Source organism: Lithobates pipiens, unplaced genomic scaffold, assembly GCF_037356315.1.
Source record: "Lithobates pipiens isolate NorthernLeopardFrog02 unplaced genomic scaffold, aLitPip1_a1.2 Scaffold_3, whole genome shotgun sequence".
Lineage (NCBI taxonomy): Eukaryota > Metazoa > Chordata > Amphibia > Anura > Ranidae > Lithobates > Lithobates pipiens.
The window spans coordinates 169,315,957-169,328,445 of record NW_027507790.1 but is presented as its reverse complement, the minus strand read 5'-3'; the positions used below and the strand labels follow the sequence as shown (position 1 = coordinate 169,328,445).

General features: G+C 42.2%; 1 protein-coding gene across 3 annotated transcripts in view; it reads right to left on the bottom strand.

The window, feature by feature from the left end:
- LOC143940766 (baculoviral IAP repeat-containing protein 1-like) overlaps nucleotides 1-11,926 on the bottom strand; it is a 128,653-nt gene extending 116,727 nt beyond the window's left edge. For 2 of the 3 annotated variants that reach the window (XM_077462483.1, XM_077462485.1), the window contains exon 1: nucleotides 11,782-11,926. The gene's annotated coding sequence lies outside the window, so the exon portion shown is untranslated. Of the gene's footprint in view, nucleotides 1-9,826; nucleotides 9,956-11,781 lie in introns of those variants that run through there. The other variant, XM_077462484.1, reaches the window with a different exon arrangement.
- Between the last annotated feature and the right edge of the window lie 563 nt (nucleotides 11,927-12,489).

The window sequence follows — 12,489 nt, the reverse complement described above, 5'->3', positions numbered from 1 at the left end:
GAATAAAAGTGATCAAAAATATATTTTTGGGAAAAAAAATGTCAAACTAAAATAAATAAAGTAAAATGAACAATAAAAAAATAAAATAAAAATTAAAGCGCCCATGTCCCCATGTGCTCGCATGTGCCACACATGTGAGGTATCGCCGAGAATGTTAGAGCGAGAGCAATAATTCTAGTCCTAGACCTCCTCTGCAACTCAAAACATGTAACCAGTAAAAAAATATTTAAAGCGTCGCCTATGGGGATTTTTTAAGTAGCGACGTTTGGCGCCATTCCACGGGCATGTGCAATTTTGAAGAGTGACATGTTTGATATCTATTTACTCAGCATAACTTCATCTTTCACTTTATGCAAACATTGGGCTAACAAGTGGTTAATAATAGAGCTTGCAGTCAGTAGTGTTAGGAGTGCGTGCTGTCTGCGTGCTCTGTACCCAGTACATACCGCTATAATATAGGGCAGGCCCCTACTTTCAAACATCCAACTTACAAACATCTCCTACTTGCAAACGCAAGGAGACAGCAGCAAGTGAGATGAAAAAAGATGGACGACAAAACAAATTATACAGGGGTGATAACCCTTCCCTATGTTTTCCAAAAAGCTTAAAGATAGTTTTTTTGACTGGAGCTACACTTTAAAAATGTACCGGTTGAAAATGACAAACAGATTCAACTTAACACAACAAACCTACACAGTCCCTGTCTTGTTTGCACCGCCTGTATACTGCTGTTCTGAGTATATAGGGCCTGGGGGCCACACGCATTTCCTTTTTTTAATATGGGTACGGGGTTCCCCTTAATATGCGTACAAGACCCAAATAGGCTGGTAATGGGCAGGGAGGGCTACCCATGCCATGTTTCTCAATGATTTTCAACCATATTGCAGGAACCAGATATAACATTAAAACCGCAAGCAGTTTTAAATGGTGTTATTTCCGTTTAATGTCATTTTGTGCAGGGACTGTTCTAAACACGGGAAACACGTGGCACTTCACAGGCATACTACAGACACCCCGCAGGCACCATATTTAAAGGAATATTTCACTTTTTTTTTTCACTTTAATCGTCATTAAAATCAGTGCTCCCGCCAAAACGGTAGTTTTTAAAACTTTTTTTTGCAGTGACCCATGTCCCCTGAGGCAGGAGGCAGGTCGCCAAACCCTTTTTAGGACACTATCTTGCATATTAGCCGTTAAAATGAGCACTTTCCAATTCGAACGTTCGAGTCCCATAGACTTCAATGGGGTTCTAACGTTCGTACCGAACGCGGGGGTCGTTCGCAAGTTCTGGTGCGAACCGAACCGGGGGGTGTTCGGCTCATCCCTACTGGCGACTATATATGCCCCTAACGAACTCCAAGCCACTTTTATAGAGGGAACTATGGAGAAACTACAGGAATTTAAAGCAGGACAGCTACTACTAGGCGGAGACTTTAACACCCTACTAATACCATCTGTGGACACTTCGGCTGGTCGAACCTCCATGCCGGTGAGCCAGCTTAAACGGGTTGCGAAAGCGCTACACAACTCACAACTTATTGATGTCTGGAGGCTACAACACCCCGGAGAACGGGACTATACATTTTATTCTCCCATGCATAAGGTCTACACCCGCATTGACTATTTCATGATCCCTCACTCCCAACTACATGCAGTAGAGAGTTCCTCTATCGGAAACAGGACTTGGTCGGACCACGCACCGGTATTCCTGACCTATAAACTGTCTGACGTACCTTCCCTGGCGCAAAAATTCTGGCGCCTCAATGAAAGTTTATTGCAGACCCCAGAAGTACTAGAAGACGTGACCACGACATTGCGTTACTATTTCCGGGAAAATGATCTACCGGATTGTGACCCGGGCGTTCTTTGGGAAGCCCACAAGGCAGTAGTCAGAGGCGTCCTAATTAGGCACGGAGCGCGGATTAAGCGAGAACGCACTAAACTTCTTGACCAATTATTAGAGAAACTACATGCTACAGAGGCCAGACACAAACACGCCCCTACGCAGTCCTCTGAAACTGATCTACAAATTACGAGAAAGCAAATCACAGACATTCTTCACTATAGAGCTAAAGCGGCCATACAGTCCTGTCGTAGGATGACCTATGAAGCGGGTGACAAATGCGGGAAACTGCTGGCAAGACTAATCAGAGAATGTAAACTTTTGACATATATCCCCCACATTATTACTTCGGGAGGCCGGAAGGTTAATATGCCTACGCGTATTACCCAAGAATTTCGCAATTTCTATTCAGATCTCTATAACCTCCGGACAGACCCCCCAACACAGGCGGCCTTGACCGCATATACTGCATCATCCCAAATACCCTCCATCTCACCAGAAGCCAAAGAGGAACTAGAATCCCCAATAACTTTGATAGAGATTCATAGAGCCGTAGGGTCCATGAAGCCGGGGAGAGCCCCGGGACCGGACGGCTATACCCTGCAATACTATAAAAAACTGTCAGAACTACTAGGTCAACCCATGCTCAAGTTATTTAATGCAATAGGAACAGGCGGGGGGTTTACCAGAGACTTCCTGAACGCCCATATCTCGGTAATACCTAAAGAGGGAAAGGACCCAGTGTCCTGTGGTAGCTACAGGCCGATATCTCTCCTGAATATAGACCTAAAAATTTATACTAAGATCCTAGCTACAAGAATAGCTGACCACCTCCAACAACTGATACACCTAGATCAGGTAGGTTTCATCCCCTCTAGAGAAGTCCGCGATAGTACCACAAAAGTACTAAATCTACTCCATGTGGGGAGAACCGCAGGAACCCCATGTGTCCTGTTAAACACTGACGCCGAGAAGGCCTTCGACCGTGTGAACTGGTAGTTTATGTTTGCAGTGCTCTGACACGTGGGGTTGGGAGAATGAATGATCAATCGGATAGCTGGGGTATACTCCAACCCCAAGTCAAAATTAATGGGACTCTCTCGACCCCCTTCCCGATAACGAATGGAACGCGGCAGGGATGCCCATTATCCCCTCTCCTGTTTGCATTATCCCTGGAACCCTTTTTAGCCACGATCAGACTAAACCCCGATATACAAGGGGTGATGGTCGGACAGTCGCAACATAAGCTCTCGGCCTATGCTGATGGTATGCTTTTCACGCTGACCAATCCAGGGATATCATTACCAAATTGACGCCGATCCTAGGTAACCCCAGATTTGCACCGGGTCTGTCGAACACAGAATTTCAGCCACTACGAAACTCCAACCTCTCCGTGGCATCTCAGTTTGTAACACGGGGTAGCTGGACTTCCATTCCGGACCTTATGGACCCTATCGGTCCGTATCGTCTGGACTTCTGGAACGCTGCACGCTTGCACCACTTTCTTCAGTCTATCCCGAACCCCTTAGACTATGCCAGACCGATAACCACATTCGAGGAATACTACTCTGACACTGAACCAATTTCCCGAGTCCTTTCTAAAATGTACTTATTACTGAATACGCCAACGCAACCACCATGCATTGCAGGTCTTACAAAATGGGAAGTAGATCTAGGCCGCACCTTTACGCAAACCCAGATTAATAACATACTGCGGTTCACTTTGAGGTCCTCGCTATGCACAAAAATACAAGAGACGAACTATAAAATCCTTGTGAGGTGGTACTTAACACCTAGTCGTCTGCACCTTATCTACCCTGACACGTCTGAATGCTGCTGGCGCTGTCGCGAGGATAGGGACACAATTCTTCACATCTTCTGGTCCTGCCCCAGGCTTTCAGAGTTTTGGGCAGCGGTCCGAACCATCTCTCAAAAATTTACAGAGTGGCAAATCCCGAATGACCCAGCTTTCTTCTTGCTGCATGTTTTGACCCTACCCCCTAGGAAATACACACGATCGATACTACGTCACCTAACGAATGCAGCCAAATCCTGCATCCCCTTGCTCTGGAAGCAACAAACCCCGCTGACTGCAGCAATGTGGTTGCGGAAGGTGGAAGATATCAACAAAATGGAGGATCTGTTGCTAACAGCCCAAGATCGACAGGAAACATATCGAAAGACTTGGTCTCTTTGGAATGCGTTTGTGTACTCGGATGAGGGCAAGGCCCTCTTCGGCAACTAATTAACTATATACCTGTATATAGAAGACCGCAACGGGAACGCTGACCCCACCCCTCCCTCCCCCCATCCTTCCCTCCCTCCCTCCCCACCACCTCCTTCCTTTTGTCTTTCCCTCTCTCCCCCGTCCACTCCTCTCCCCCATCTCTCCCTCTTTTCTGTTCTTCTCTTACTTTATCTATGTTTTCACTCTTTGTCTTGGCCGCAGCCCCAAACCTGCTCACAGTGACCTTATACTGAGGTGCTAGATTAGGCCTCGGAATAATCGATTAACGTGGAGTGGCAAGGACCTCTCTACCGGCTCTGACCAAGTGGGCGACGCCTACAAGGCCGGAAGACAGTGTACGATACACTGACGAATCCTATGCTGAAATACTTGTAAATGTAAAGCATGTTTGTGAGGCTGCGACCTTCATTGTTTCAGTTGTTACTGTATGTTTCTGGGCTTTATCCCATATGTGTGATATTAATAAAATGATATTTGAAAAAAAAATAAAAAAAATACTGAAAGTCCAAAATGATAAACACCTTAAAATTGCACTTACAGCATTAAAAAAAAAGAGATAGTGATGCTTTAAAAATTCAATGTTCTGGTCACTTCTGCATTCCTCAGACCAGATGTGATGAAAAAGAAAGTAACGCAATTAGCCCCATCCAATGCATTTCGTCATCAGCAGCGGCATGCTGATGACATTGTGATGGCGAAACACATCTGGCAGGGCTAATTGCATCACTTCCTGTCCAAAGAATGCAAGTGACCCGGAGATTGAATTCTTAAAGCGTCAGTATATTTTTTTTTTAGCTGTAAGTGCAATTGTAAGGTTTTATCAGTACTAATAAATGGTATAACGCTATGGAAGATTCCCTATTTTAAATTTACACTGTATCTTCCGTGTGGAGGAGTGGAGAGAGGATGGGAGCAAGCAGCCAATTGTAGAGGCAACTTGGAGTCAGAGGATATTTTACCCGCAAGGCGCATTCTGACACACTTAATTATAAGGGGTCAAGGATTTGTGGTGAGTGCGGTTTTGGAGGGGGAACTCAAGTGGCATCACTGTTTATTACACGGGAAAAAAATACGTTCATGCGTTTGTATGTTGATAAAATTTTCACAGGAGGCTTATGTAATATATTTATGTGGAAGGTGTTTTGTAGTTTTGTGTAGGCACTTCACATTTATATGTGGACCACAATTTTGATTTATGGTATTTACTTATTATTTGATATTGTCCATTTTTGCATTGGTGTTTTGTAGTATATCGTCATTCAATTATATTTTACATAGGTTGGTCAAAGTACTTTGGAAGATTATACAGGTCATTTGAGCGCAATATTTTTATAGTGGAAGTGGTGCACTATAGTTTACATTCATTTATTTTTTTATATTTTTAGGTTATTATTATATAGCAAGCACAACAGTTAAGTGGGGTTTGGTAGCGCTATACCACAAACATCTTCAATCCTGCTGTTCTAATCTACTTTGCATTTTAGTATCCAGCCACATTGGGGTTGCAGTTGTCAAATATTTTAAGCGTAGATAAACCCACAAAGTGAATATTTGCTTTGCCTGTGCAGTATAAAGCACCATGTTCACTTTAATGTACACCTCCATTGCCGTATTACTTACATTGTAAGTATCAGTGTCCACAGTTTACTTTAGCTCCCCCACTGATTTGTTCTGATGCAGAGAGCAAAGGAAAGCCCTGTGTCAGCTAAAATTCTATGAAGAATATCACTCAGAGATATGGACTCCCCTTTAACAGTGCTATTTGATCCAGTGCTGTGACAAGGGGGTCCTCTCAACTGGTTGGACAGCAGTAAAACCATGCACAAGAGAGGGACACTAAGAAAAGTCCAAGCAGGTTTGCCCTGCACTATTATTCAGCAATGCCACAACACAGATTCAGTGCAGGAGAAATGTTTTTTACAGCAAGCCCATAGCATGAAACAAACAAACCATCTTCCAATCCACTAAATAAATTATTTTCCTGAATAACAGAGTGCCCACTAATAGGTTCCCCCAAAACAAATAGGCAGCCTTTGCATCTTGTTAGTGTTCTGTCTGTAGTCAGCCTTTTCACCCAAAAGCATTAGCACCCCACCCAAAGCTCTACAAAGTCTCCAGGCTCCAGGACTCAGACCAGAATTGTACTAAGACTCTAAGAAAATGACGTTTGTTTTTTACATTCCAAAAACAAACCCTGGAGTCCCTCACTATGTGTATGTGAGAAACCTAGGTAACATGGCAGCCAGTGTCTCTCAATATATACAGTATATACACACACACTATATTTTTTTTCAAATATGACTTTATCAAAGTTTTTATATTTTCACATTACATAGTCAAAGAAGCAAATATACAACATGCACAATAATAGGAAGCATTGTGGATATTTAAAGCGGAGGTCCACCCTAAAGTGGACCTTCCGCTCATCGGAACCCTCCCCCCCTCCGGCGCTACAATTGGCACCTTTCAGGGGGGAGGGGGGTGCAGGTACCTGTACAGTACAGGTATCTGCACCCACTTCCGGGATAGCTCTCTGCGGAAAGGGGAGTAGATTACGCCCCTTTCCGAAAGTCCCCCCGCTGCCTGCTGGGAAACACACAGATCCCAGAGGCAGCGGGTCCATCCTTATTGCGCAGCGTGACTCGCGCATGCGCAGTAGGGAACCGGGAAATGAAGCCGAAAGGCTCTACTTCCTGATTCCCATACCCAAGATGGCGGTGGCAGCACCCGAGAGACGATCGAGAGATTGGCTTCGGGTGCCGACATCGCGGGCGCGCTGGACAGGTAAGTGTCACTATTTTATAAGTCAGCAGCTGCAGTATTTGTAGCTGCTGGCTTTTAAAAAAACAAAAAGGCGGAGTCCCGGCGGACTCCCGCTTTAACACCACGTTGCCTCTCAGTGGTGGAAGTGATACCTCAGGTGGCTCAATGGGTTAACATCTCAATCTCAGGGTCTGGTTCTTGGTGTATGGTGGGGCATAAATAAGTTGGATGGTAGAAGCAATCATTCCACTAAACTTAGGGAAGATCTGCCGAGCCTACAACAAGGTAAATAGCTCTGTCTGGGTATATCCCAGCAACAACACACTCCAAACCTAGACAGGGGCAAAACAAAATAGTGGTCCCTATATAAATAAAGACCAAACTGTTGATGAGGCATAGTTCAGATGTAAATAAATTGATTCATTTAGTAAATAAAAATCAACTGCAGGTCAGAACACATTGACTGGTCAGCTCTGAGATGGAAAAAACAAGCTTGTTCTGCAATGTGTTTTCTCATAGGAAGTATTACCCAATTACACAAAGATTAGGCAAGACTGCTACTGTATTCAGTGCTTCCTGAAGCAGGGGTTAAAGTATTATTTAAAAAGTCTATTCAAACCCTTTTTTTGTTTTAGATAAAGTAAAGACATTTTATAATCTACCTAGGAGATTTATTGCTTTATTGCCCTAATGCCCAAAAACTCTCAAAGCCAATACTCTAGTCACTGGTAAAAGCTTTATTTGTACATATCATTTAAGAGAAAGGTGTCTACTAACATTTTTTTAACCAATACTGGCCCTAGTCATAGCCAAAGGCTTCAGGACCATCTACCCCCATAAGTATATTCCCAAATGAATGGAAAAGCACCAGGAAAAGTAGAAAAAGAAGATCAATCTCACTAAAAGACCTATGTAATATAATGCCACCAAATAATTATAGCAAATCTCTTACCGTCTGTGATTAAAGTGGTAAACAATTGATATTACTTACAAAACTAGAAAAGCTACAATTTCTGGGGAAATTGTGTGAAGTGTTCTTGCCTCCACCTATTGGAGTGGGCAAAGTAACTGGGTGGAGTGGCTTGAGTAACTTTGTGTGGTTGGAGTGGCTGGGGTAACTGTAAAAAGTGTTAAATATGTTAAAAAGTATAAATAGAGGTAAAAAAGTTGAAGAAGTCCCATCATTAGCTGAAAGAATGATTTTCTTTTAAAAAATTATTCCTTTTTTTTTTTTAAATGATTTTTTTTTTTCAAAAATGATTTTTTTTATGATTTTGTTATAAAAAAAAATTTTTTTCAAAAATTATTTTTTTTAAAGATGTTTTTTATTTAATTATTTTTTTTCATAGGGTGGTCATAATGTTTTGGCTGATCATGGGGTGGTCATAATGTTTTTGCTGATAATGGGGTGGTCATAAATTATATGGCTGATTATGGGGTGATCATAATGTTTTGGCTGATCATGGGGTGATCATAATATTTTGGCTGATCATGGGGTGGTCATAATGTTTTGGCTGATCATGGCGTGGACATAATGTTTTGGCTGATCAAGGGATTGTCGGCTTTTGTCACCTCCCACTCTAGTTTTGAACATTTCGCCATTCATTCCTATGGGACCAATTTCGCTGCAAAAACGGCGATATTTCATGAACTATCTGCACGTTGCACTGTCTATGTAGTGTAAAAGCTGTGGGAGGAGTTATGGTGGTAAATTTGGCTATAATAAGAATAATAATATATATGTGATATAACAGTATCTATGCAAGAACACTTAAAGTGGTTCTGCACCTAAAAAAAAAATATTAAAAGCCAGCAGCTACTAATATTGCAGCTGCTGACTTTTAATAAAATCACACTTACCTGTCCCAGGGTCCAGCGATGTCGGCGGCAGATGACGAGCGATCGCTCGTCTCGCTGCTGCCCCCGCCGCCATCCTCTGTCAGGGAATCGGGAAGTGAAGCATGTCGGCTTCACTGCCCGGTTCCCTACTGCGCATGCGCGAGTCGCGCTGCGCGTCTCTTCAGATCCCCCGCTGTGTCCTGGGAACTGTGTGTTGGGGGGGGGCGGGGCGTCTGCGGGGGTCTGCGGCGGTCTGCCCAGAAGTGGGTGCAGATACCTGGATTATCCAGGTAACTGCACCCCCTTCCCCTCTGAAAGGTGCCGATTGTGGCACCGGAGGGGGGGAGGGATCAGATTAGCGGAACTTCCCCTTTAAGGTGAAGAACCGCTTTAATAATGTTAAACCTTTATTTAAAGACATTATTTTAAAATTTACATAGCGGTCACGATCGCACATGTGCTAGATTTAGACAGGGAAAGAAAGGAAGGGTGTAAATGACGTCCATAAAACAGCCACAAATCAGTAGTTAAAATGACACAGCTTATTCCCAGAAGAAGCTATCTTTTAAAAAACTAAAAAAAGGTATTTACAAACCTCATTTTAGTGACGTCTTCGTGTGTAAGACTTCTATATACATTGCTACATTATAATATTTTTTTAAAAAGGAAAACCATCTGGGGTTTACTTCCTCTTTAAAAGGATTAGATGTTGTATGCAAAAGGACTCATATATTCAATATATACTCAATATTCCAGATTGTCAGTATTAAATAAAGGTCTCTATTGGTAAATGGGGTAGTTAGAATGCCACCCATCTGGTTCAGCATCAGTCTAGTAAGTGTGCTGAACTGTCTTGTATTTATATTAATTATGGTGCCAAAACATGGCATCCTGTCGCTACCGCGCATTCGCATGTAATGACATCATCACACGTGTCACAATGGCGTCAGAGCGCAGCTGCCTTCTTAGAACACCCAGGAAGCACTAATCCAAACACAGTCAATGGGGGCATCCATAAGGCTCCTCAAAATATATTTTGTGACATACTCAATTCCAGAGAAGATGAAAAATATTAAAGCGATTCTAAACCTTCTGTTTAAAAATAAATAAATAACAAACATGTTTATACTTACCTCCTCTGTGCAGTGATTTTGCACAGAGTGGCACTGATACTCCTCTTCTGGGGTCCCCACGCGGCGCTCCTGGCTTCTCCTCTTCTTTAGGGCACTCGTCCAGGGGAGCTCCAGAGTCCTTCTGCTGCTTCCATTGATACAGACAGCAGGACTCGGCCCGCCCCCCAGCTCCTGTGTCACTGGCTTTGATTGACAGCAGCTGGAGCTGCTGTGCTCGTCCTGGAATGATCAGGTTCAGGTCATTTACAAGGGGACTCTGGGGGCAGCTGCATCACAAAAGGTTTATCACCTTAACACACATGCACTAATGTAAATACCTTGAGGGTTTACAACCCCTTTAAATAACGTACCCGAGAACGTATGCAGCACTGCAGGGGGACGCCAGACAAAATGAATGATACACAAAAGGAAAAAATGCATATATATATATATATATATATATATATATATATATATATATATATATACATACATACAATTAACAAAATCCGACTATTCATTGCGTCAACAAGTGTATCCGCTTTATATATTGGATTGTACAAATAATATAGAAGCAAGATATAGATGAATTCATTATACATAAAGATAATATAAGACGATATAAAAATGATTTTAAATCATGAAATAAGAATAATAAAATAATAAAAATGGATGATAAAAAATTACTTTATTTTATTAAATGTATCTTCGGAAGTAATATTTTGCCTGCTATCATCTGTAAAAGTTATTCTTGACTGGTATTTTGTATAATTTTTGAAGTCTGTTTTACATCTATGCATTTTCAGATCGTTTTCAGTTTTGAGAAAATGCACTACAGTCCACTTAACATGGTTTCCTATGGGTAACATTCACATCTGTGCATTTTCCACCGGTGTGCTTTTTGGAAAGGTCTGATGACTTTTTTTCCCACAGCAGATTTTTGGTTCCGTAGGCTTGAATAGAAACGCATCTAAAACTTTTAAAAAATGCAGTGCTTGCATTTTAATGCATTTTTGCTGGTTTCTCCCGCCAGACAATAGACACCTCTCAAACATGCAAAATGGACTGGGAAAATGTATCAACTGCAACCAATATAGGTGTTAAAGTTATTGTAAAGCAAATTTTTATTTTTTTTAAATAACAAACATGTCCATACTTAGACTGAGTGGCCCCCAATCCTCCTCTTCTCCCCCCAAGTCCTGCTGCTGCATCCATTGACACAGACTAAAGGACTCGGCCCGTGTCACTGGAATTGATTGACAGCCATTGGCTCCCGCTGCTATCAATCTATCCAATGAGGACCTGAGACAGCGGCTAGAGCTGCTGTACTCGTCCCCATCGCTATAACGATCGGGTTCAGGGAAGTAAAAGAGGGGCTTTGGGGGGCTGCTGCATCACAAAAGGTTTTTCACCCCAATGCATAGAATGCATTAAGGTGAAAAAACACGAGGGTCTACAACCCCTTTAAGGAAAGTGGCCAATGACTGCATGTGTGTGCAGTCATGACCTCAGAATGATGCTGTGTTTAAAAATTGTAAAAATGTGTAACTGTCATTGAGAATATAAACCAATTGTCTATATAAGCCTCCCCTCCCTGAGGCAGCAGTGCCCCTTGCTCTCCAAGATTTAAATCTGGCCCTAGCCAGACCGAGAGGGGGCAGTAAAACCATGCATCAGCCACTCATTTTTAATGCCCATAAGACTGCCCCTCTGAAAGAAACCTAGAGAAATAGTTCAAGTACTTTCTATTTGAAAGGTAGGCAGCTACAGTACTTTTGCTTTATGGGTGTTGAAACCACCACCTTGGAGTAATGAAATAACATGCTCTGGTGGGCTTCTGAAACAAGGTGAAGCCCTATATAGACAACAAGCACAGGTTTACTTCAAAAGTAAAGTTATTGCCTTTTAAAGTAAACATTACACATATACTAAAATCATGAAGCTCATACATACATGAAAGACTAATGCTTACTTACCAAATATAATACACCATCATACATACATCTCAAAAGGTGATGTAAAGTCCAAATCAACAGGAAGGCAAGGTGAATATATAGCTGAAAGGAAAAACAAAGAATGACGTGTTTTTGTAATCACAGAAACCTCCTATAGGAACGAAGATTACCGGTAATAATGATTAGAAGAGGAATGAGGAAGTGAAACGAACACAAATTCATCTAAAAGCTCTCCCAGTCCAGAAAAACACACACACATACAGTGGATATAAATAGTCTACACACCACTGTTGAAATGTCAGGTTTCTGTGATGTAAAAAAATGAGACAAAGATAAATAATTTCAGAACTTTTTCCACCTTTAATGGGACCTATAAACCATATTGAAAAAAATAACTAAAATCTTTTGGGAGGGAGTAAAAATAAAAAAATAAAATAATGTGGTTGCATAAGTGCACACCCTCTTATGCCGCGTACACACGACAGGACTTTCCGGCAGACTAGGTCCGACAGTCTTCCCGACGGACTTTCCAAACAAACGGACTTGGCCACACACAAATGGACTAAGTCCATTTGAAAGTCCGTTTGTTTTGAACGTGATGACGTAAGACGGGACTAAACAAGGAAGTTCAATAGCCAGTAGCCAATAGCTTACCTTGCGTCATATTTGGTCCGTCGGACCAGCACACAGACGAACGGTTTTCCCTACTTTAGTCCGTCGGGAATTGAG